The 23648-nt window shown below is 41.7% G+C and overlaps 1 pseudogene; it reads right to left on the reverse strand.

The window, feature by feature from the left end:
* Positions 1-670: 670 nt before the first annotated feature.
* On the reverse strand, positions 671-788 carry LOC124799755 (annotated as a pseudogene).
* Positions 789-23648: the final 22860 nt, after the last annotated feature.

A 23648-nucleotide genomic window follows, 5' to 3' on the forward strand; every position in this document is an offset into this window, starting at 1 on the left:
GATGTAGGTATAATTGCATGCAATCTGTTTGACATATCACTGATAGTGTAATGGTTAACGGGAAGGGCTGGGAAGAATGGTGAATTTATAGTAGTGGTTCGAAACACCTTGAAAGACAAATTTTTTTCTGTTATTTATTCGAATTATTTGTGAGTCTATAGTCAAAAATGGTTCAAATGGCTCTGAGCACTATGCGACTTAACTTTTGAGGTCATCGGTCGCCTAGAACTTAGAACTACTTAAACCTAACTAACCTAAGGACATCACGCACATCCATGCCCGAGGCAGGATTCGAGCCTGCGACCGTGGCAGTCGCGCGGTTACGGACTGAAGCGCCTAGAACCGCTCGGCCACCGCGGCCGGCCGTGTCTTTAATACTGGTAAAGTGAATAATCTGACAGCAAGAACTTTGAACAGTATAAACTGCCTGAATTATGAACTTTGACATAAAACTAAATTAAACTCCTCCGGAACAGACCATGAAGGCCCAACGGTGTCGGCCGGCTGCCGTGTCATCCTCAACCCATAGGCGTCACTGGATGTGGATATGGAGGTGCATGTGGTCAGCACACTGCTCTCCCGGCCGTATGTCAGTTTCCGAGACCGGAGCCGCTACTTCTCAATCAAGTAGCTCCTCAGTTTGCTTCACAAGGGCTGAGTGCACCCCGCTTGCCAACAGCGATCCGCATACCGGATGGTCACCCATCCAAGTGCTAGCCCAGCCCGACAGCGCTTAACTTCGGTGATCTGACGGGAACCGGTGTTACCATAGCGGCAAGGCCGTTGGCCTTTGACATACAACCTACGATAATTAGTTTTGCAAAACTGACCACAGATCCCAGATCTAAAATTGATACACAACACAGAAAAATGAAACACTCTCTTAATGACATAAGATGGCCCTGATGAATAAAAGAAAATCAGAATATTTATTCCTTACCTCTATTCTGCGGAAATCTGGATAACGCATTGCAGTACTGCTCTGTCTTGCGCGCCGCTATGCTGAAGCTGCAAATTACTACGTATATCTACACAGAGACACTAGTGAGATGCAATGAGTTCTTTGTTAATTGCAAATCGAAGTATTTTCAGAACACACTTGGTTCCTTTTGTACTGCAAAAAAAAAAAGAACCAATTAAAAATTGTAAGAGAAAGGTAGGTGAAAAATGGCGCTACAATAATAAAAGAGTAACTTCAAAACAATTACCTTACAATTCCTCTTGACGTAAATAAAAAAAGATTCCGTTACACTTCCTCCTTCACAGATCAGTTACCATTACATAATCATCTTAATTAAACACATCGATAAATTGAGACTTTACATTTGAAACATAACACTACAACTGCTTCGCCGCTTTAACACGGCTAACCACTATCTGTTACTGCGCCTACGAGCACGCCAAAGATTCTATATTAACTAACTCTGCGATACAGCTTATAACATCGTTGCTCGCTCACATGTAACAACTCGAGAGCAAAGATTTGAGATGATTGTACAATCGATTAATACTCAATACTATCGTTTTTTTTTTTAAAAGTTACAAATATTTTAATGGAACAATACCTATTGACAGTACCCCTATCAAAGTAGACTAAATTAGAGCGTCGACGGTGTGTGATGCAAGAGTCCAGTGCAAGTAGATTACGAGATACCGTAGTTTGAACACTACAAAAACCGACAGTAGTCTGTTCCACGTGGTAGCATAAACGAATGTCAGTTTCACCTAGGGTGCGAATGTGCAGCCCTATATGGATGTTAGTAAGTCTCAGGAGGTGTCGTGTTGTTGAGTAGGACAGTGTCCAGGAGAAACGAAAGACAAACAAACGGAACTGAGTAGTTCTGACAGATCTGACATGTAAAGAACGATTATCCCTCAAAGCCTGTGCTCAAAATGATCACCATCAGCGCCAGAATGAAGTTGCAATCTGCCACGCAACGGTTACGGCACACATTGTGGATTTCTGCGGAAACTGCAGCGCAGGCAGCAGTAATAATGTCGTTTCATATCATCTGTAAATGTTTGAAGAAGTTAACATCTATTGGATTGGATTCGAATGGCTCTGAGCACTATGGGACTTAACTTCTGAGGTCACCAGTCCCCTAGAACTTAGAACTACTTAAACCTAACTAACCTAAGGACAGCACACACATACATGCCCGAGGCAGGATTCGAACCTGCGACCTTAGCGGTCTCGTGGTTCCAGGCTGTAGCGCCTAGAACCGCTCGGCCACCCCGGCCGGCATGTATTGGGATATCCTCCACCATACACGGTACACAAATAAATGGCATACTTCCTACATTTACCACAAAACATGAGCATGTCCGCTTTTTTCGCTTTGGGAAATACCACCTCCCAAGCACGTCATACTACGTCCACCGTCACACAACAAGTGACACGGCCGTCGCAATGAAATCGCAATATACATACAAAAGATAAATAAACACGACAACGTCTCTATCATCTAAGCAATAGGATGAAAGAAACAGCTGTCGGTGTTTACAGTGTTCACAATACGATAACTCGTAAACTAGTTACACTAGCATACTGTCCGCCCCCGGTAGCTGTGTGGTTACCTATTTGGACAAACTGTAGACTCTGTACTCGATTTTTGGACATACCTCAATGACAGTCATTATGTCGTTGTCCGTCACCCAAAATACAGACAATTTTTCTCAAACTTCCTTGGGAGTACTTTCCACGACCCGCCTCGCAGCTGGAATGTGTTAAGCCAAGAGAGAAGACGTTTTCCTGTTTGAACCAATGAACATTTCTGAACAATTTAACGGAACACAACAATTTCGAGAAGACGTGACTCAACATATTACCAGCGGGGCGCAGAAGGCCTCTGATCAATTACACAACAAAAAGAAAAGCGAAAAGAAAAAGAAAGGAAAAGAAAAAATAAATAAAATAAAATAAAAATAAAAACAATAAAAATAAAAATAAAATTCAGAATAAGGAAGATTTTGTTATGTTTGTAAGGATAGCCCTAACCTTGATTTCCCATATTTCCCCTGGTATATAGGTAGCTCTCTGGAGTAGGTTTAGTCAGGAGCCAACGCCTGAAGTGGACCAGATTTTTTTTTGTTGTAGGATGAAAAGTGGCGGTGGCACTTCGGGTTTTTTAAATAAATAAAAAAAATTAAAAAAATTAAAAAAGAGGTTCTAGGCGCATGATATACTATTTTCTATTACAAATAAAAAAATAAAAAAAGGGTGCAGGATGTCCCGGGTTCAAATCCCGGACGAGGCCTAGCGTTTTGTGCAAACTGGTCGCACGTCGGCGGCTGAGTCAGCGCAAAAAGCTGCGCGTCAATGTAAAGTGAATTTCGTATTTGCTGTAAGGAACTGACCCTCTGGTCCGACGTATGAAGGTGATTACCAAGGTTTCGGTACAGAACGTAGCAAATGCTTGTCGGTATGTCTTGTTTAAAGTGATGAAAAAGTGTTTCCGCCCGGGATCGAACCGGGGACCTTCTGCGTGTTAGGCAGACGTGATAACCGTAAAAAAAAAAAAAAAAAAAAAAAAAAAAAAGAGTGGTCAGCGCGACAGACTGTCAAACCAAAGGGCCCGGGTTCGATTCCCGGCTGGGTCGGAGATTTTCTCCGCTCAGGGACTGGGTGTTGTGTTGTCCTAATCATCATCATTTCATCCCCATCGACACGCAAGTCGCCGAAGTGGCGTCAAATTGAAAGACTTGCACCAGGCGAACGGTCTACCCGACGGGAGGCCCTAGTCACACGACATTTCATTTCATTAGCATACTGCAACAAACCGCATTGACATTCTTATTTGCGCTACCTTTAGGATTTTACTGTCGATAGGCATAGGCCCTAATAAAATTTGTGACTGTTGTATAAAAACTACACGTTGGTCAACGTCTCAAAATCTGTGTATTGGCTTCAATTGTGCGCCCTTGCTACTACAGTTCAGTTCTATGAGAACCGTTTGTCGATAGTGCCTTCCATGTCCGAAATATTTGCGGTGTAAGAGTTAGATGATTCGTCCTGTACCTTGTTGCCCTTCGCTGTTTGCTAAACGCCCTGCTTCAAGTAACTAACTGCACTGTTGCTAAAAACTGCTTTTCGGAATCTTGAAACTTGTTTATCGAAATCACAATTTTCTGTATTGAATTTCTTTCGTGTATTTGAAATCGTAGGTATTCTGGAAAGGTATACTCCGTAACAAGCAAACGTTCTTTCAGAGCATTATTGTCTTTGACACGCTCCGTATGATGCTAATACGAATCTGTTTGAGCGAGAGGTTGCGATGGACCGCTGAGAAGCGAGGAGACGTTCGTTTAAGTAGACACATGGGGTCGAGTTTTGGACGCGGAAAGAAGACATGTACTGGTATGAAAAAACGCTGCATAACTGAGTAAGACGTTTGTCAACGTCTCAAAATCTGTGTGATTACAGGGTTATAAATACAAAATCAAATAGGGGTAATGCCGGAGTAGGTTTAATAATGAATAAAAAAATAGGAGTGCGGGTTAGCTACTACAAACAGCATAGTGAACGCATTATTGTGGCCAAGATAGACACAAAGCCCATGCCTACTACTGTAGTACAAGTTTATATGCCAACTAGCTCTGCAGATGATGAAGAAATAGATGAAATGTATGACGAGATAAAAGAAATTATTCAGGTAGTGAAGGGAGACGAAAATTTAATAGTCATGGGTGACTGGAATTCGTCAGTAGGAAAAGGGAGAGAAGGAAACATAGTAGGTGAATATGGATTGGGGGGAAGAAATGAAAGAGGAAGCCGCCTTGTAGAATTTTGCACAGAGCGTAACTTAATCATAGCTAACACTTGGTTCAAGAATCATAAAAGAAGATTATATACCTGGAAGAATCCTGGAGATACTAAAAGGTATCAGATAGATTATATAATGGTAAGACAGAGATTTAGGAACCAGGTTTTAAATTGTAAGACATTTCCAGGGGCAGATGTGGATTCTGACCACAATCTATTGGTAATGAACTGCAGATTGAAACTGAAGAAACTGCAAAAAGGTGGCAATTTAAGGAGATGGGACCTGGATAAACTGAAAGAACCAGAGGTTGTAGAGAGTTTCAGGGAGAGCATAAGGTAACAATTGACAGGAATGGGGGAAAGAAATACAGTAGAAGAAGAATGGGTAGCTCTGAGGGATGAAGTAGTGAAGGCAGCAGACGATCAAGTAGGTAAAAAGACGAGGGCTAATAGAAATCCTTGGGTAACAGAAGAAATATTGAATTTAATTGATGAAAGGAGAAAATATAAAAATGGAGTAAATGAAGCAGGCAAAAAGGAATACAAACGTCTCAAAAAGGAGATCGACAGGAAGTGCAAAATGGCTAAGCAGGGATGGCTAGAGGACAAATGTAAGGATGTAGAGGCTTGTATCACTAGGGGTAAGATAGATACTGCCTACAGGAAAATTAAAGAGACCTTTGGAGAGAAGAGAACCACTTGTATGAATATCAAGAGCTCAGATGGCAACCCAGTTCTAAGCAAAGAAGGGAAGGCAGAAAGGTGGAAGGAGTATATAGAGGGTTTATACAAGACGATGTACTTGAGGACAATATTATGGAAATGGAAGAGGAAGTAGATGAAGACGAAATGGGAGATATTATACTACGTGAAGAGTTTGACAGAACACTGAAAGACCTGAGTCGAAACAAGGCCCCGGGAGTAGACAACATTTCATTAGAACTACTGATGGCCTTGGGAGAGCCAGTCATGACAAAACTCTACCATCTGGTGAGCAAGATGTATGAGACAGGCGAAATACCCTCAGACTTCAGGAAAAATATAATAATTCCAATCCCAAAGAAAGCAAGTGTTGACAGATGTGAAAATTACCGAACTATCAGTTTAATAAGTCACAGCTGCAAAATACTAACGCGAATTCTTTACAGACGAATGGAAAAACTGGTAGAAGCGGACCTCGGGGAAGATCATTTTGGATACCGTAGAAATGTTGGAACACGTGAGGCAATACTAACCTTACGATTTATCTTAGAAGAAAGATTAAGAAAAGGCAAACCTACGTTTCTAGCATTTGTAGACTTAGAGAAAGCTTTTGACAACGTTAACTGGAATACTCTCTTTCCAATTCTGAAGGTGGCAGGGGTAAAATACGGGGAGCGAAAGGCTATTTACAATTTGTACAGAAACCAGATGGCAGTTATAAGAGTCGAGGGGCATGAAAGGGAAGCAGTGGTTGGGAAGGGAGTGAGACAGGGTTGTAGTCTCTCCCCGATGTTATTCAATCTGTATATTGAGCAAGCAGTGAAGGAAACAAAAGAAAAATTCTGAGTAGGTATTAAAATTCATGGAGAAGAAGTAAAAACTTTGAGGTTCGCCGATGACATTGTAATTCTGTCAGAGACAGCAAAGGACTTGGAAGAGCAGTTGAACGGAATGGACAGTGTCTTGAAAGGAGGATATAAGATGAACATCAACAAAAGCAAAACGAGGATAATGGAATGTAGTCGAATTAAGTCGGGTGATGCTGAGGGAATTAGATTAGGAATTGAGACACTTACAGTAGTAAAGCAGTTTTGCTATTTAGGGAGTAAAATAACTGATGATGGTCGAAGTAGAGAGGATATAAAATGTAGACTGGCAATGGCAAGGAAATCGTTTCTGAAGAAGAGAAATTTGTTAACATCGAGTATAGATTTAAGTGTCAGGAAGTCGTTTCTGAAAGTATTTGTTTGGAGTGTAGCCATGTGTGTAAGTGAAACATGGACGATAACTAGTTTGGACAAGAAGAGAATAGAAGCTTTCGAAATGTGGTGCTACAGAAGAATGCTGAAGATAAGGTGGGTAGATCACGTAACTAATGAGGAGGTATTGAATAGGATTGGGGAGAAGAGAAGTTTGTGGCACAACTTGACTAGAAGAAGGGATCGGTTGGTAGGACATGTTTTGAAGCATCAAGGGATCACAAATTTAGCATTGGAGGGCACCGTGGAGGGTAAAAATCGTAGAGGGAGACCAAGAGATGAATACACTAAGCAGATTCAGAAGGATGTAGGTTGCAGTAGCTACTGGGAGATGAAGAAGCTTGCACAGGATAGAGTAGCATGGAGAGCTGTATCAAACCAGTCTCAGGACTGACGACCACAACAACAACAACAACTAAGATTTCAGTAGAACTGTAATGAGAGTCCATTGTTTATTCGCAGAGATTTGAATTCGTCTTTATTCCAAGATGCGTATCGCAATGCTTAGCGAGATAGGAATGTACAGGACTTTCAAGAATTTAGCGTGACTATACATATGTGGAGTTGGTTCGTACTGAGTTTGGCGAAGCATGGTATTTGATCATAGGGTAATATTAAATCATGCGAACATGAGGACATTTGAATTCATGACAGTGCCACTGAGTGAGCTTCTTTCACTATTTTCTGATACATATACTGTTCTTTTTGTTTAAATAATTCACGATCAGTGATTCATAGTACAACGAATTGTAGAAATATATGTTGTGTTGATCGTGGAGAACTTAATCATGCTTTTAATGTAATCATAGATTTTCACATCTTCAAATAATAAAGCTTGCCATGGAAGCACAACAGGCGACTATCATGTGCCTCTTACGCTTCAGCAAAGCCTTTCACACCGACGACTTAAACATCGTATCGGCCAAATTTAGCAGCCTGAATTTCTCGCCAAGTGCAGTGTAGTGCTTTCTCTCGTACCTGACATCTCGCCAGCTATGCGTCATATCTGTCACCACAAAGTCACAATAGAGGCAGGTAGTATCACGCATCACGCCGACTGGTGTGGCCGAGCGGTTCTAGGCGCTTCAGTCTGGAACAGCGCGACCGCTACGGTCGCAGGTTCGAATCCTGCCTCGGGCATGGATGTGTGTGATGTCCTTAGGTTAGTTAGGTTTAAGTAGTTCTAAGTTCTAGGCGACTGATGACCTCAGATGTTAAGTCCGATAGTGCTCAGAGCCATTTGAACCATCACGCATCTCCCAGAGTTCGGTATTAGGTCTGTTGTATTCTTCGTCGCCACTGTATTGTCCTCGCCGCCACTGTAGAGTCTTGTACCACAGGAATCAAGGGAGAGGATGTTGTATTTGCTGTGGTAAAAGCTCTTCACTAATAGTCCACGTTAGCCTCGCTGCTAGTGAAGTACAAGTCCTGCTAAGCGATGAATGACAGACGCCAAACTTGGATGCGACATATGTGCCAGTGACTGAGTTAGTGACTGAAACTGACTGACACTGAGCTGAGACTGAGTCCTCCAGTCCGTGGCAGTGACCTAAATACTGGGTGGCCCAAAAAGGATGGTCGGATTTGAACTGCGTAGTACCATTGAAAGGTGAGGAGGGGGGACCACTGCCGGCCGTCTGCAAGTCGGCCATTACACCCAGTTTGCCACGAGATGGCGCAGTGGACGGTCGAGCATCGTGTTTTTGCTGTGGAACAGTTTTTCAGAAATGATGAATCGTTTATTACTGTGCAACGATTGTTTCGACAACGTTTTGGTGTAGCGCGTGATGGACCCATTCCAGATCGCAGATCCATATCACGTTGGGTGACTGCATTCCGGACAACAGGGTCTGTCAAAAGTGGTAAATCTACAGGGCGTACACGTACGGCAGTTACTCCACAGAACATTGATGATGTTAGAGCATCAGTGCTGCAAAGCCCGCGTCGTTCCACTAGGCGTCGTGCTCAAACTTTAGGCCTCAGCCGTAGTTCATTGCAGCGTATTTTAAGCCGTGAGTTACAGTTTCACCCATACAAAATTATGATCACGCAAAAGCTGTATGATCGTGATTTTGAGCAGCGAAGACGATTTTGTGAATCAATGCTTGACATTTTGTACTCTAATAATGATGTTGTGCTTCTTATGTCAGATGAAGCCCATTTCCATTTAGACGGCTATGTCAATTAACAAAACTGCAGGTATTGGGCAGCAGATAATCCCAGAGAATTGCACCAAAAGCCTCTTCATAGTGCTAAGGTAGCAGTCTGGTGTGGAATTTCAAGATTGGGGATTGTTGGTCCTTATTTTTTTGAGGAGAACAACGCTACAGTCACAGTGAACTCGAAACGTTACGTTCACATGCTACGTAGCTTTTTGGTGCCGAAACTGCGAGAGTTACATGTAAATCGAGATCGAATTTGGTTTCAACAGGACGGGGCCACGGCCCACACAGCCAATGACTCCATGTGTGTTTTAAGGCGGATGTTCCCCCACCACATCATCTCGCGTTTTGGAGATGTCCACTGGCCCGCGAGATCACCTGACCTCTCAGCCTGTGATTTTTTTCTTTGGGGATACCTAAAGTCAAAAGTCTACGTAAAGAAGCCCCGAAACTTAATTGATCTGAAGGAGGCAATCAGTGCGGAAATTATGGCAATTCAAGAAGAAACAGTAGTGAAAGTGATGGAAAATTTCGAGGAAAGACTTGTGGAATGCATCACCGAGGAAGGACACCATCTTCCGGAAGTCATTTTCCGTACATGATTTTTTGTGGTTAGTTCTTGTAATTGGGTGCCTGGGGGCATTTAGTTACGTAATTGAATAAAATTAATTTGTAAAACTGATGGAGTTATAGTTATTTAAAATGTGACCATCCTTTTTGGGCCACCCTGTACTAGCGATCGAGATGGCGTTGGTGGCGTGTCGCTTAGCGAGTCTGTCTTTGGCCTCTCTCCTGATAGGCGTGTTTCATCCAACGCCTGCTAATGACCTTCTTGCTACATCTTTGCCAACCGCTGTGCTGGTGACAGCTTACGCCAGCACAAGGTCCTGCACTCTTATCATTGTAGGTCAATGATGTATTATCAGTTTTGTCCTACTGCATATAGCACATGTGCCATATGCGCTGATGACATCTACAGTACCTACATACAAAACCAAGAAACATGAAGACAGATGCTGAGAACCTCAGTACCGACATCTGTGTACTATACAACTGGCAAAGGATACAGGATTAAAGCTTAACTCATACAAAACCCAAGCAGTACTGGTTTATCTTTCTAGGCCTATTAGCCCGAAATATCGGGAATCTCTGCCATCTTTAAACGTAAATGGGAGAAATATCAAATTCTCTGCTTCAGCAAAGACTCTAGGAGTAATAATAGAAGAAAATCTAAATTGAACTGAGCACGTAACTGCAGTGTGCAAGAAGGTACCAGCATATTTCCACACCCTACAAAAATACAAAAAGCTCTTCCCTTTTGACCTGATAAATAAACTTGCACTAACTTTTACACTTCCAATTATTAGTTACAGTGATGTTATTCTGCATGACCGTTCTCAGGAAAGCTCACAGCCCTGGAACTGTTTAAGAATGCATGTGTTCGTTATATCTGTGATGCTCGACTCTTTGATCAGATTTCACCATCATATGCTCGGCCATCCGCGCTGCGTGCAAGACAAGTGCAGAGAGTTCCATACTCTCTCTTCGCTACCGTCTTATGAACGAACACTGTGCTTCATATCTCTCCACGACCTTAACTCTCTTTTCTGAACAATAGCTGGATCACCCATTTTCTCAAAGTCCTTTTCAGTAGCAAGAGCCCGACTCTGGAATAACCTCCTGCATTATAGTAGCGAACGAAATACCTCCATCTTCAGGAGGCAGTGAATAACATATCTATTAAAGCAACAATATGGATTACCATTGTCCCTGTATACACTCGTTAGTATTGCACATCGTTCTTTCGAACCATATCTTCCTCTTTTCGCATTTTAGCTGGCGCCGACTCCTTAAAATTGATTTCCTCAGAACTTGCAATGTCAGAAAACATCTATCTTGTACACCTATAAATTCTTTTTATATCTGCCACTGCGTTATTGCTATTATTGTCATTATGACTGTCGTCATTATTACTGTTATCACTACCAGTGACAGCAGCTGCAGCAGCACAAGTACTGCCAGTTTGAACTCTGTTAGTTCATTGTCAACATTTAACTCATTCTGTCCACTTCAAAAACTCGGATCATGTTAATACTATTTGTTATATTACAATTGTTATTTCTTAGATAACTATTGTGTAAAAAAGGCAGTTTATGTGTGAAACACTAGTCGCATATAATAGAGGGCCTGATGGCCCTAATCAGGTAATATTATATCAATAAAATAAATAAATGTTCCAGAACTCTTAGCACTAATTTTAAATCATGGCCTCTATTCGACAGAGTTACACTGTGTAATCTGCACTGAACCACCTCGTGTAAAGTTGTATCTGTGTTCGACAGAAAAACAGATCCTCCTGAACTGGTATTACAAGTAATGTTTATACAGGATGTTTTCGTAAGAGCGAGCAAAAATGTACCGGGACTTAAGAGGACGCCCCAGTGAACAATTCGAGGTAGGGAACGTAAGGTAGGAGAAGCCAGCTTAAGAAGATCTAAAAGTAAACTTGTCTACCGCTTTGTATTGCATTACTGTTTTGCAGCTATTTACAACTAACATCTATACAAGTTTACACGTACTGAGCTGTTTATTTACAAGTACATTCCTTATTTCCTGCAAGGAAACAAGGAGGACGAGCCTCCATACCTTCTTCCTGGCCGTCTGAATGTCCACCTGCACTTGAGGTTCGTGCAAAGAGTTCTACCCGAGCCGTTGGAGAACGTGCCAATGTGAGAAGATGTGGGTACAATATGATGGTGTATCGCTTCACTTCAGTGATGATGTCCGCAACCATCTCAGTGCTGTAGTACCTGGTCGCTGGATTGGAGGGGGAGGTCCTATTCCATGGCCTGCCAGGTCACCTGACCTGAATCTCCTTGATTATTTCCTATGATGGATATCTAAAGTCACTTGTCTATGAGACCCCAGTGGATATGGAGATGGGATTAGTTGCCAGAATTGTAGCTCCCTGTGATCTGATTCGAAACACACCAGGGATATTTGTTAGGGTGCGTCATAATCTTGTTCGCCGATGTCATGCTTCCGTTGAGGTTGATGGCCGTCAGTTTGTAACACCATAGCTCTAATACTGTACAGATTTATTTTGCTTTTCGTTTTATTTAATATTACATCAATGAGTTTCTGTAAATGTTGTTGGACTGAATCCATACCATGGGAGTGTTTATTCTTTTCTCTGTTAAAAACTGTGATGCCTTTTAGAGTGTAGGAAGTGTAATCTATGAGCAAATTATATGTTTTGTCTATGTCATATAATCTCTTTGGTTATCTTTGAAATTAAATAATTTTATTAAAATAATATACGCAAATATTCTGTTTTATTTAAAATGTTTGTTTGCTGTTATGTAAACTGCTGACCTTCACTTAGGATTCTTAGTTATCCTGTATGTAGAAGGTAGTGTGGTTCCCCTCGGGAACGGAATTTAGTAGCGCGCGCAAGTTGTGGTTGGCCTAGGTAGAAAAGGTGGAACAACAGTCAGTCGGGAACGAGCTATCAAACTGTGCACTGCCCATGTAAAAGTTGTATATTGTGTTGGTTCCGAGAGAGGCTTTTCCTGCCGCTTTCCAATGCCTCGGATGGATGGATAAATAGCTGGAACTATTCTGGAATTGGTATCTATCATCGCCACCAAGAAGTGATAGAGTCCAGCAATTCTACCTGCAATTCCACCTACCAACACGCAATCGCCACCTCACATTGCGCAATCACTGTAATGGAGCACTACAGTAATGTACAGTGAAGGATCAGCTCATTGGATGTTTTAGTGTACACAAATATAAGGTAACTTATAATTGAATTCATGTACCTACCTTGATGTTTTCCCTATCACAACACCTCTCAGGTTCCTCACCATTTGAACTATGATTACCGAGTGTCCTAGTTTGTGGAAAAAATGAAAGCCTCAAAGCCAAATAGTTAATTAAATAATATTGTTTGATTTTTGATAAGATGGGAGTATTCAGATTTACTGTGGATTTAGTGAAATTGTTGGAGGTCGTAAATGTAGTTTTGTGAAAGCCTCCATGTGATGGAAACAGTCCAATTTAAAGTTTTGTGGAGTTTCAAAGTCACCTATTTAATCATTTACTTGAAAGTAGAAGACTGTGGTAATAAAGACAATTTGCTATCTCTTTTAAAGATTAATAGTTCTTAAAACTGAGGCTTATAAAGTTTTGCTTAGGTAATGATCATAGTGCTGCCTGTAGTAAATTATACAAGGTGAATCAGTTTCTTGCAAATTTGCCAACATTGTGTCTCACTGTAGTAAAAGTCGAAAACTGCAATAGTGGAAAGTTATATACTCACGCTTGCTGAGTACTTGTTTCTTTTGGGTAATGAAAGCTCATATTAATAGTGTAATAGGATCCACAGGTTATCCTTTACGCTCATGATATATAACAATTGAATAGAAAGACCACTATTTATGAAAACAATAATTTCTTTATTCAAAAGACAGTGAGAAGTAACCTGTTAGTGAATTCCAATTAACTTTCATTCTAAATAAAATAGTATTTAGCTAAGAGAGACTTAACCTGTGATCAGTTCATAATTTTGCAGTGAACTACATTTACGATTTTATGTCAGCTAGGAAAAGGTGTGAAAAGTAATAGTGTGTAATGTTATCTGTTATATTTATGTAAATAGTCTGTTCTGCTCTGTCAGCTTCCAATCTTAACCGTGAACATATGCAGGTGTCAGAGTTCATTGCACTCGCGTGTGCCAAAATATAGGTTTTGTTTGTCCGTTGAAGTTACTCATACCTATTTTCTTAAACAAGAATGTTAATCATTCTCTTGCGTAATTAGGCTGGCGACCGTTTTCTTTATTCTTTAAACAGTGTAGATAGGCAAAAATATTGTTTGTTACTGTTCGAATATTTACGTAATTCTGACTTTTATTTCCGATAAGCCACCTCCGTTAGGTACAACGCGGTCAATATAACAAAATTCCTCTCAGAGGGTAACACTGCTCTGTTGCTTTATACCATAATTACTTTAAAAAGATAGTTTTATTTCATAACCTGCCTCCAACTTTAAGGTTATGGTACAGCAGTAGCAGATGATAGTGTCATAAGTTTCAGCACATTTTGTAAGATACAGTAGAAATGGTATGTTCATTGCATCAAAGATTTTATTCCTCTTATCTCCATAAGCTAGCTTCTCCGATTCCAGGTTCCCTATATCAAATTTTTCAGTGGAGCACTCTCTATGTCCTATTAAATTTTTACACGTTCTTACAGAAACACCTTGTATTAGAAAAACATAGTGAATTTGACAACTCGTACATTTTTCTCTGCATGTTTTTACAAAACTGAAAGAAAGTAAACCGTGGCAGTGCATTACTCTGTATAAAATGTGATTGCTTTAAGTCTTCGAATTTCAAATTTTTAAATAAAGGAGCTAGGCTAACAAACTGGGCCAAACGTGCCCAACGCACGTAACTTGCCTGCAAGCTAGGGTACACACGCTTTATTCAGGTGAAGTCATCTGCTTATCACATCTTGGTGTGTTCATGTACTTGTCAGCTGTCTATTTACGTCCAGGATTGTTACACTGAGCAAAGTAAGCTATTCCTGTTCTTTTATCGCATGTCTTTAAGGGTACATTAAGAGAGGTTTATAATATAATGTCATGGGTCTAAATTTGGTACGTTTACTCAGGGCATAGTTTCTGTTCCGGCGTAAAGTCAAACGCCTGCACGTCAGTCAGGAACGTTAGAGCAGAGGAGGCTGTGAAGAAGAAGCCAGCCAATAGTACGCTGACCGGCCTTTCTCTGTTTCTTGATGCAATAATTTACCAACAGACGTATGTATTTTAGAAATTTATTTTATGAACTTCTTATGTGCTACCAGTTTCGGCATTACATTGATGCCATCTTCAGGCCCCACACATCAAAGTCGTCGCCTGGCCACCAACAGCTGTTGCATAACGATTTGATTCACGGTTCCAGTTATATGGCTCCTTCCGTGTATAGCGATTTTACGACATGTGGGGCCTGAAGATGGCGTCAGTGTAATGCCGAAGCTAGTAGCACATAAGAAGTTCATAAAACAGATTTCTACAATACATACGGCCGTTGGTAAACTATTTCATCAAGAAATACATGCCAGCCGTTGTCCCATGTTCCATAATGGATCAACGAAGACCTTTCTCTAGGACGACAATGTGACAGCAGCGGCCTCTAGGCGAAGAAAACATAAGCGCCGCTCCCGACTGATCGCGGTCCAGTTCTACATAAGCGTCAAGGACAGCGAACTGGATAGAACCATCCACTGGGCTGTTTCACTCGTAATGGAACCGTTATACTGAAGGACATTGATTATATTGCATGTCGCCCTTTGCTTGCGACACATTTATGTATTTCTCAAAGTTAAGTATTGTCATTTATCTCATTGTTATAAAAACTCATTTACACGATTTGCTTGAATTGTTCTCTAGCGATCTAGGAAGCATGTTTCCTAGACATCCCATCTTTGACGAATAGCCAGGATACAACCGTTTCGGGATACGCATTTGCGTGTAAACAGAATCTGAAACGAGAACAGGCAGATTACAATCTCCCAGGATGAACTAATGCGGCACTACGGGGAACAGCCGTCGACAAATGTGAACTGTGGGGAGTTCTCACCTATGAAACTCGTTTTCGCGCCTTCGATGTTTCGAAGTTCTTTTTGAGTACATCGCTAGTCTGAGAAATGCAGGACAGCATCTTCCCGAAACATGAACTACGTCGCTATCCATATTTATGACGTGACAATCTACTGACCGTAAGACAAAATGGGTATCTTGTTCCAGACTGACATGAGTAATGCCTACGTATGAAGTTACAAGACGTGCTGAATGCGTGCACTGGTCCGACCAGAGCTATAGCCATCTAAGAAGTGAACAGATATCTCGTCCGCAAAGGAAAGCCGCGGAAACGATCAATACATGTAGAGGCAAATAGAGCAAGCAAATACAAACTGCGCCCCTAGTAGTTTAAGATGCTGACAGTGTGCTTTGTTTCTGCTTGTAAAATGTAAATTCTGCCCTACGACCGCGCATTTGTTTGTAACTTCGCGACCTCCTCAAATTATCACTTGAGTGTTAAGTTGATAAACAGGGCTAATAATAAAGACGGAACAAATGTAAGGAAACGTAAGAATGCTTCCCCTGTGCGAATGGAAACTCTTCCCTTTTTTATTTTTTTTTATTTTGAAAGATCAGTCGCTCTTATGTGCCGCCTTGTTCAGTAACAACATCTAGGAGCTACATTCGGACATTATTCCACAGATAGTAGAAGCAATTAAACAGCTGAGTCTCATTCGTGAGCAAAATAAATGAATCTGCTGTTAAAACATTTTCATTTTATATTCGAAAACAAGGAAACTGTATGGTTAAATTCTTCTAAGACAAGTCATAAAGTTTCCAACTATAGTAGATATTTTTATCTCTCTGCAGCTGCTTACGGAAAATAGGACCCTATCTTCAAACAATGAACAAAATGGAAATGAAGTCCCATGCTTCTTTACAGAGCGTAGAGGAACGATGCGGGAGACCCGCACCGCTTTACTAGGCAAGGTCCTAGTGGAGGTGGTTTGCCATTGTCTTCCTCCGTGATGGAGATGAATGATGATGATGAAGACGACACAACGACACCCAGTCATCTTGAGGCAGGAAAAATTCCTAACCCCGCCGGAAATCGAACCCGTGACCCCGTGCTAGGGAAGCGGGAACGCTACCGCGAGACCACGAGCAGCGGACATGTACGCTGTAAATTATTGAGAAGGTTTAGCGCCCGTAACGTACTGTACAGTTTAATTAAAAAAATAAACATAATAAAAAAAGGAGAGAGGAAAGCAGCTGCGCTTTTAACTCAGCGGAAAACTTGCGACGACGAACATTACTAATAATGTGACGATTGTGCTCACTACATTCAGAATTACCCAGTAAAAATCTGGAAAAGTTATTGAAATTCGTATTATTTACTATAGCGAAGGATGACTGGAAAGACATGAAAGTATATGGAAGCCAAACTGTGCATTGATAATAAATATTTATCAGTCGCAGAGCAACTTTTAAATTTAGTGAGATGCAAGTTGGTGGCTGCATAAAGGTACTCCAGTTGTGTGTAAGACCTGTCACCAGAGGCTAGATAGTTACCGTTCTGAGTGACTGTGGCATTAGCCAGTGCGAATCAACGACATGCGCGACCAGTAACGACTTCTGAACGTAGTTTTTAACTGAGCGAGTACATCCATTTAGTAATGGTTTTAAAGAGCATACTGATACTTTTTATGAGTTGCCAGCAACTACCCACTTTCCAATAGAAAAGCAGGATGCTCGAACCGCAAAGCTTTTGCGCAGCTGAAGTGCTTGTAGTGAGCTGCGTACTGTCTAGTGGAGGTGACCGATTGGTCCTGTCTGGTTTCTATTTCTGAGCTGAAATTAACATTGGTGTCGGCAAGACGCAACGGAAGTACAGAACATTCTGCCATGAATAAGCGCTCTCTTCTCGCTAGAAATTATTCTCAACAGATTAGACAACAAGACGCTATCTTTGTTCGTTGTTTATTACTGATGATCAACTTTGCAGCCGAAGTGAATTTATTAAGTTACCTAGAAAGTCTGCTGCACTATTTGCTGTTCTGCAGATACCTGCTGAACGAGGTCATATCCGTAGCTTTGCTCTAGTTTTGCTCAATGGATGTTAAAACAAACTTCTTCGTCAATTAACAGTACGTAGATTATATTTTATGATCATACGACTTATTAGTGTTGCATCCTCAATTACGGCAGGGGAAGTGCAAAATACACTAGCTCAGATAAATTTAGTCACTTTAGTCATCAGAGTTCAAGCAGCCCTGTCGATAAATTTGAATGATGAAATGAAGAAATCCATTACACTGTTCAGAAACGGTGTTATATAACATTTTTTACCAGGCTTAAGTCCATTTATTCATGTGCTTCTAGTTCAGTCTAGGTGAAAGAGTACAACTAAACCCATAACACTTGTGTGCAAACCGTGCAGGAAAAAGAAGAAGTGGATGGCTACGAGAATAGGGAAAAGTGTCTCCTTCGAAAACATACGGAACATCGTGCGTCAAGTTCCTTGGATACAAAAGTATTTGCAGTTGACGTATGTGCAGAATGTCTTAGATTAACTAGAAATTTTGTCTTGCTGAAATTTCGCACGTTGCTTATGGTTCTCTCTCTCTCTCTGGCTGTCTCTCTCTTTGTCTATGCCATATGGCAGCACCTTTCCTTGAAATCTGAGGAACTACTATCGTGAAGATGTAATGGGAAGCGAGGTAAGAAAAGACAGTCCTAGATTGCTAAACTAGGGGAAGAAAACCACTCAAGCGCTCAATCAAGGAAACAGTCTAAAACGTACCTGTTTTGATACGGGAAGACCACGATGCAACTATAATAGCGTCTGAAAATGGTTCAGAGGGATCTGAGCACTGTGGGACTTAACATCTGAGGTCATCAGTCCCCTAGAACTTAGAACTACTTAAACCTAACTAACCTGAGGACTTCACACACATCCATGCCCGAGGCAGGATTCGAATTGCGACCGAAGCAGCAGCGCGGTTCCGGACTGAAGCGCCTAGAACCGCTCGACCACAGCGGCCGGTTATAGTGTCTCAACCACGGTCGATTTTAAGATTAGTGTGTGTTTTAAGACATAAAAAAGTTTTTCCATAACTTCGGTTTTTTACGGGATATAATAGGATAGCGATGATTAGCAGCTATCTATGCATGGATTTACTTCATTAAATCGGAGATGTAATTAGTTTCCCAGACCTGATGATGGAATGTGTTTCCAAATCGATTATGTTTGTTTTATGAATAATCAAAATTAATAAGGTGTATCCTGTGGAAGTTCGTAATTCAACATACCGCCGTCAATAGCGATGCAGACATTAAAATCTAGCAGCCGTTAACGATAGTCTTTTGGTGACGTGAAGTTTTTGAAAGCACAGTAGTTTTACAGTTTCATAATCTGTACAAATATTTAAGTGAACCGATGTTCGATGCAGAGTGGTGCAGACAACTGGTATCTCGCCTGCCTGTACTTACCCAGTGCCCTGCGTCGCAGACAGCTGACGTAACGCAGAGGTACCTACCCTCTGCGGCCGGCAAGATAATCCATTCATCCCTGAGAGGCCACCCGCCCGGACGCATTCAGCGCGGCTATGATTTATTTACACCTTGCCGTGACAATGGGGGCGCGCGCGCCGGTTATTGAATTAGGCCGCAGCTGAGTGGCGTTAGTCACAGCTCGCCGCCAGGCGGCGCCGCTATTAAAACGGCGCCTGGCTCTGTGTCCAGGCGTTTGCCCCTCAGAGACATGGCCACCGCGACGCACCCGCCATCTGTGTCCTGCGTTGTGCAGCGGCAAACTCTTTCCATTGTTTGCCTTCACACTGTGCGAGACCACGACCTAGAGGGGGGGCTCAGACACAATGCCCTAATCAAGCGAAGCTGCAACTTCCCCTCCGGCAATAAAGGAGCTTGATTGTTGACGAATGAAATGCACGAGCTTCGGGAACAGTGGAGGTCGGACCGAAGAGCGAAGTGCATTAAGCACTTGTTACGGCGTTACCAAATTATATTGGCTCCTAAACTTAGCAGTACTATGTGCTCCTTCATGTTATCTCGGCACAATGAATGGTCCCTTCTAGTTCGGCAGAGCAACTACAGAAATACGATTTCTTGAGCTGTTATTTCATCCGTATACCTTCCGACCACCTTCTGTGTAAGGCGAAAGTGTGAAACTACAGGGTGGTCCATTGATCGTGACCGGGCCAAATATCTCACGAAATAAGCGTCAAACGAGAAAACTACAAAGAACGAAAACTGTCTAATTTGAAGACGGAAGCGAGATAGCGCTAAGGTTGGCCCGCTAGATGATGCTGCCATAGGTCAAACGGATATCAACTGCGTTTTTTTTTAATAGGAACCTCCATTTTTTATTACATATTCGTGTAGTACGTAAAGAAATACGAATGTTTTAGTTGGATCACTTTTTCGCTTTGTGATAGATGGCGCCGTAATAGGCAACAAACATATGGCTCACAATTTTAGACGAACAATTGGTAACAGGTAAGTTTTTTAAATTAAAATACAGAACGTAGGTACGTTTGTAAATTTTATTTCTGTTGTTCCAATGTGATACATGTACCTTTGTGAAGATATCATTTCTGAGAACGGATGCTGTTACAGCGTGATTACCTGTAAATGTCACATTAATGCAATAAATGTTAAAAATGATGTCCGTCAACCCCAGTGCATTTGGCAATACATGTAACGACATTCCTCTCAACAGCGAGTAGTTCGCCTTCCGTAATGTTCGCACATGCATTGACAATGCGCTGACGCATGTTGTCATGCGTTGTCGGTGGATCACGATAGCAAATATCCTTCAACTTTCCCCACAGAAAGAAATCCGTTTGACCTATGGCAGCACCATCTAGCAGGCAAACCATAGCGCCATCTGGTTTCCCCCTTAAAGCTAGACAAGTTTCGTTCTTTGTAGTTTTTTTCGTTTGACGCTTATTTCGTGAGATATTTGGCCCGGTCGCGCTCAATGGACGACCCTGTATACACTGTCGGCTGCTTCCATACAGTATAAATATCAAATTATCTACGGAGTGAAGATTCGGATGCGCAGAACGAGAATGCTGTCCGCAACATCTCCTGCATCTCAAGTCACGTGATTTTGGGACGGCACGTTTTGCTCCGTACAGCGCTTAGCGTATCTTGAGTGTTATTACTCCGCTTCTCCAGACGTATCACCTTCAGAAGTATCATCGTACTTTGTATATCCGTTTTACAGACATCTTGACAGACTGATACCAAGAACTGAAGTTAGCTCAAAGATGTGAAGAGCAATGATGTTGTGCTCTTTCGCCACAGTATCATAGTTCAGATTCCACTTTATTTACGTTTTCTTAGATAATGGGATAAGAACTGACAGCCAGAAATTTTTTTGCGTTTTTTGTTGCACTTATTCATGTTGTCAAATCTCTGTTCTAATTAAATCCATTACTGTGACACTGTATACGGCGCCGAAGTGTCACGAAAAAACAATGCATTTGGATCTATGAAACTATTACACACAATACAGCAACGGATTTTCTCAATCACCTTGTCCATTATTATTTTCAGTTTTTCTTTATTTACCCTTCTGGTTTTTATAGACAAGTAAAATATTTGTACATTAAATGATGTATTCGCAATTGCGAATAATGACAACCATCCGCTGTAGAATGGAATGACGACAATGAAAATTTGTTCCGAACCCGGACTCGAACCCGAATTTCTCGCTTATCGCGAGCTGGTGCCTTGCCATTTTTCTTTTTTTATATATATAATTTTGTTCGGTATTTTTCGTTTAGTTTGGTCTTGGTGGACGTCAAATGATATCCGGTGAAGTTGATCGTTATTGCCTTTACTCTTTTTTTTTTTAATTATTACAGAGAACAGTCGGCCCTCTGACCGAAGACGCTGAGCTACCATGCCGACTTCAACTTCCATACGTCATCAACCACGTGTCTACGACGTGGACTCGTACATCCATTATGTATATTCCTTCACAGGTGAGACGCTCTATTTGAAAGTCGCTTGTCCGGCAATGGCAGAGAGATTCGCTATTGCAGTGGTTGTTTTATTCTGATTACGACGCAAAGTTCCTGTTTACATGCATGCATTGTCGTCATTCTGTTCTACTTTTGTACATTAATTTAACTACAGATTTTGGTACAAAGTGTGGCATGGTTTGGTATGATATGGTATGGTATGATACTAGCTCGCTGCCGGATGCGAGATATAATGATGCTGATATTGTAGTCGGCTATCACAGATTTAAGTGAGCGGCGCCGCTCACTGACATAAGTAGTCTTCCAGCAGCGGCGGCGTTCGGATTCTTTTGAGGACGTGTCTTCCTCGACACCTCTCCTTCGTGGCTGCGTCTGGCAGCGACTGTCTTTAACTTGTGGTTCCGTCGCGAGTCACCAAAATTACTACGGGACTTCAGTCTTCGGACAACACCATAGATAGTGTACTTAAGTTTCGCAGATGGTCCTAACAGGAGGCCTCGTACTATTAGCCCTCCAGGTAACTGGTAAGTTTCAAAGAATGCCTTATCATCTCTTCTAAGAATCTTTGAAGTATAGCAGGGGTGCTTACAAGGGAACCTCCCCATCGCACCTCCCTCAGATTTAGTTGTAAGTTGGCACAGGGGACAGGCCTTGAAAAACTGAACACAGGTCAATCGAGAAAACAGGAAGAAGTTATGTGGAACTATGAAAAAAATAAGCAAAATATACAAACTGAGTAGTCCATGTGCAATATAGGCAACATCAAGTATCATGTGGGCTCAGGAGCACTGTGGTCCCGTGGTTAGCGTGAGCAGCTGCGGAACGAGAGGTCCTTGGTTCAAGTCTTCCCTCGAGTGAAAAGTTTAATTTTTTTTATTTTCAGACAATTATTATCTGTCCGTCCGTCCGTCCGTCCGATGCGATCACTTTTTTGGGAGTGATTATCACATCCACAAGAAAACCTAAATCGGGCAAGGCAGAAGAATCTTTTTACCCATTCGCAAAGTGTACAAGTTAGGTGAGTCGACAACATATTCCTGTCATGTGACGCACATGCCGTCACCAGTGTCGTATAGAACATTTCAGACGTGTTTTCCTGTGGAGGAATCGGTTGACCTATGACCCTGTGATCAAATGTTTTCTGTTCCCATTGGAGAGGCACGTCCTTTCGTCTACTAATCGCACGGTGCGGTCGCAAAACACAAACACTAAACTTATTACAGTGAACAGAGACGTCAATGATCGAACGGACAGATCATAACTTTGCGAAAATAAAGAATGTAAACTTTTCACTCGAGGATACACTTGAACCAAGGACCTCTCGTTCCGCAGCTGCTCACGCTAACCACGGGACCATGGCGCTCCTGAGCTTACACTAACGTTGATGTTGCATATATTGCCCATGGACTACTCAGTTTGTATATTTTGCTTATTTTTTTCATAGTTCCACACAACTTCTTCCTGTTTTCTCGATTGATCTGTGTTCAGTTTTTCAAGATCTAGCCACTGTGTCAACTTATAACTAAATCTGAGGGGGTTGCGATGGGGAGGTTCCCTTGTTAGTATGTCAAATAGCAAGACGAAACTTCCTTGTGGCGTATCAGTGTATAGGCGTCGCCGCGCGGGCTTAGCTGAGCGGTTTCAGGCGCTGCAGTCATGGACCGTTCGGCTGATCCCGACGGAGGTTCGAGTCCTCACTCGGGCATGGGTGTGTGTGTTTGTCCTTAGGATAATTTAGGTTAAGTAGTATGTAAGCTTAGGGACTGATGACTTTAGCAGTTAAGTCCTGTAAGATTTCACACGCATTTGAACTTTTTTTTTGTATAGGCGTCATGCGAATCCAGATTTGAAAAATATTTTCCTCTTTGCAGTTTCGTAAAAAGCTGGTTCTGGCATGGGATAGTGAAAAATCAAAATATGATTGCGTATTTCAGTTGAATGGAAATCTTTAACAATTGGATCAAACCAGTACGCTTTCGTATTAATGCTCATCGACTTGTCTCTGTGCTTGGTGCTAACGGCTCTGCGTTAGCTTGATCTAGTTGTCAAGCTATGTCTACAACTGCATCTACTTCATTACTCTTTAAGTCTCATTTAAGTGTTTGGTGGAGGGTTCATACAACTACTTTCAGACTATTACTCGAATGGAATGATGGGGTCG

Source organism: Schistocerca piceifrons, chromosome 5 (assembly GCF_021461385.2).
Source record: "Schistocerca piceifrons isolate TAMUIC-IGC-003096 chromosome 5, iqSchPice1.1, whole genome shotgun sequence".
Taxonomy (NCBI): domain Eukaryota; kingdom Metazoa; phylum Arthropoda; class Insecta; order Orthoptera; family Acrididae; genus Schistocerca; species Schistocerca piceifrons.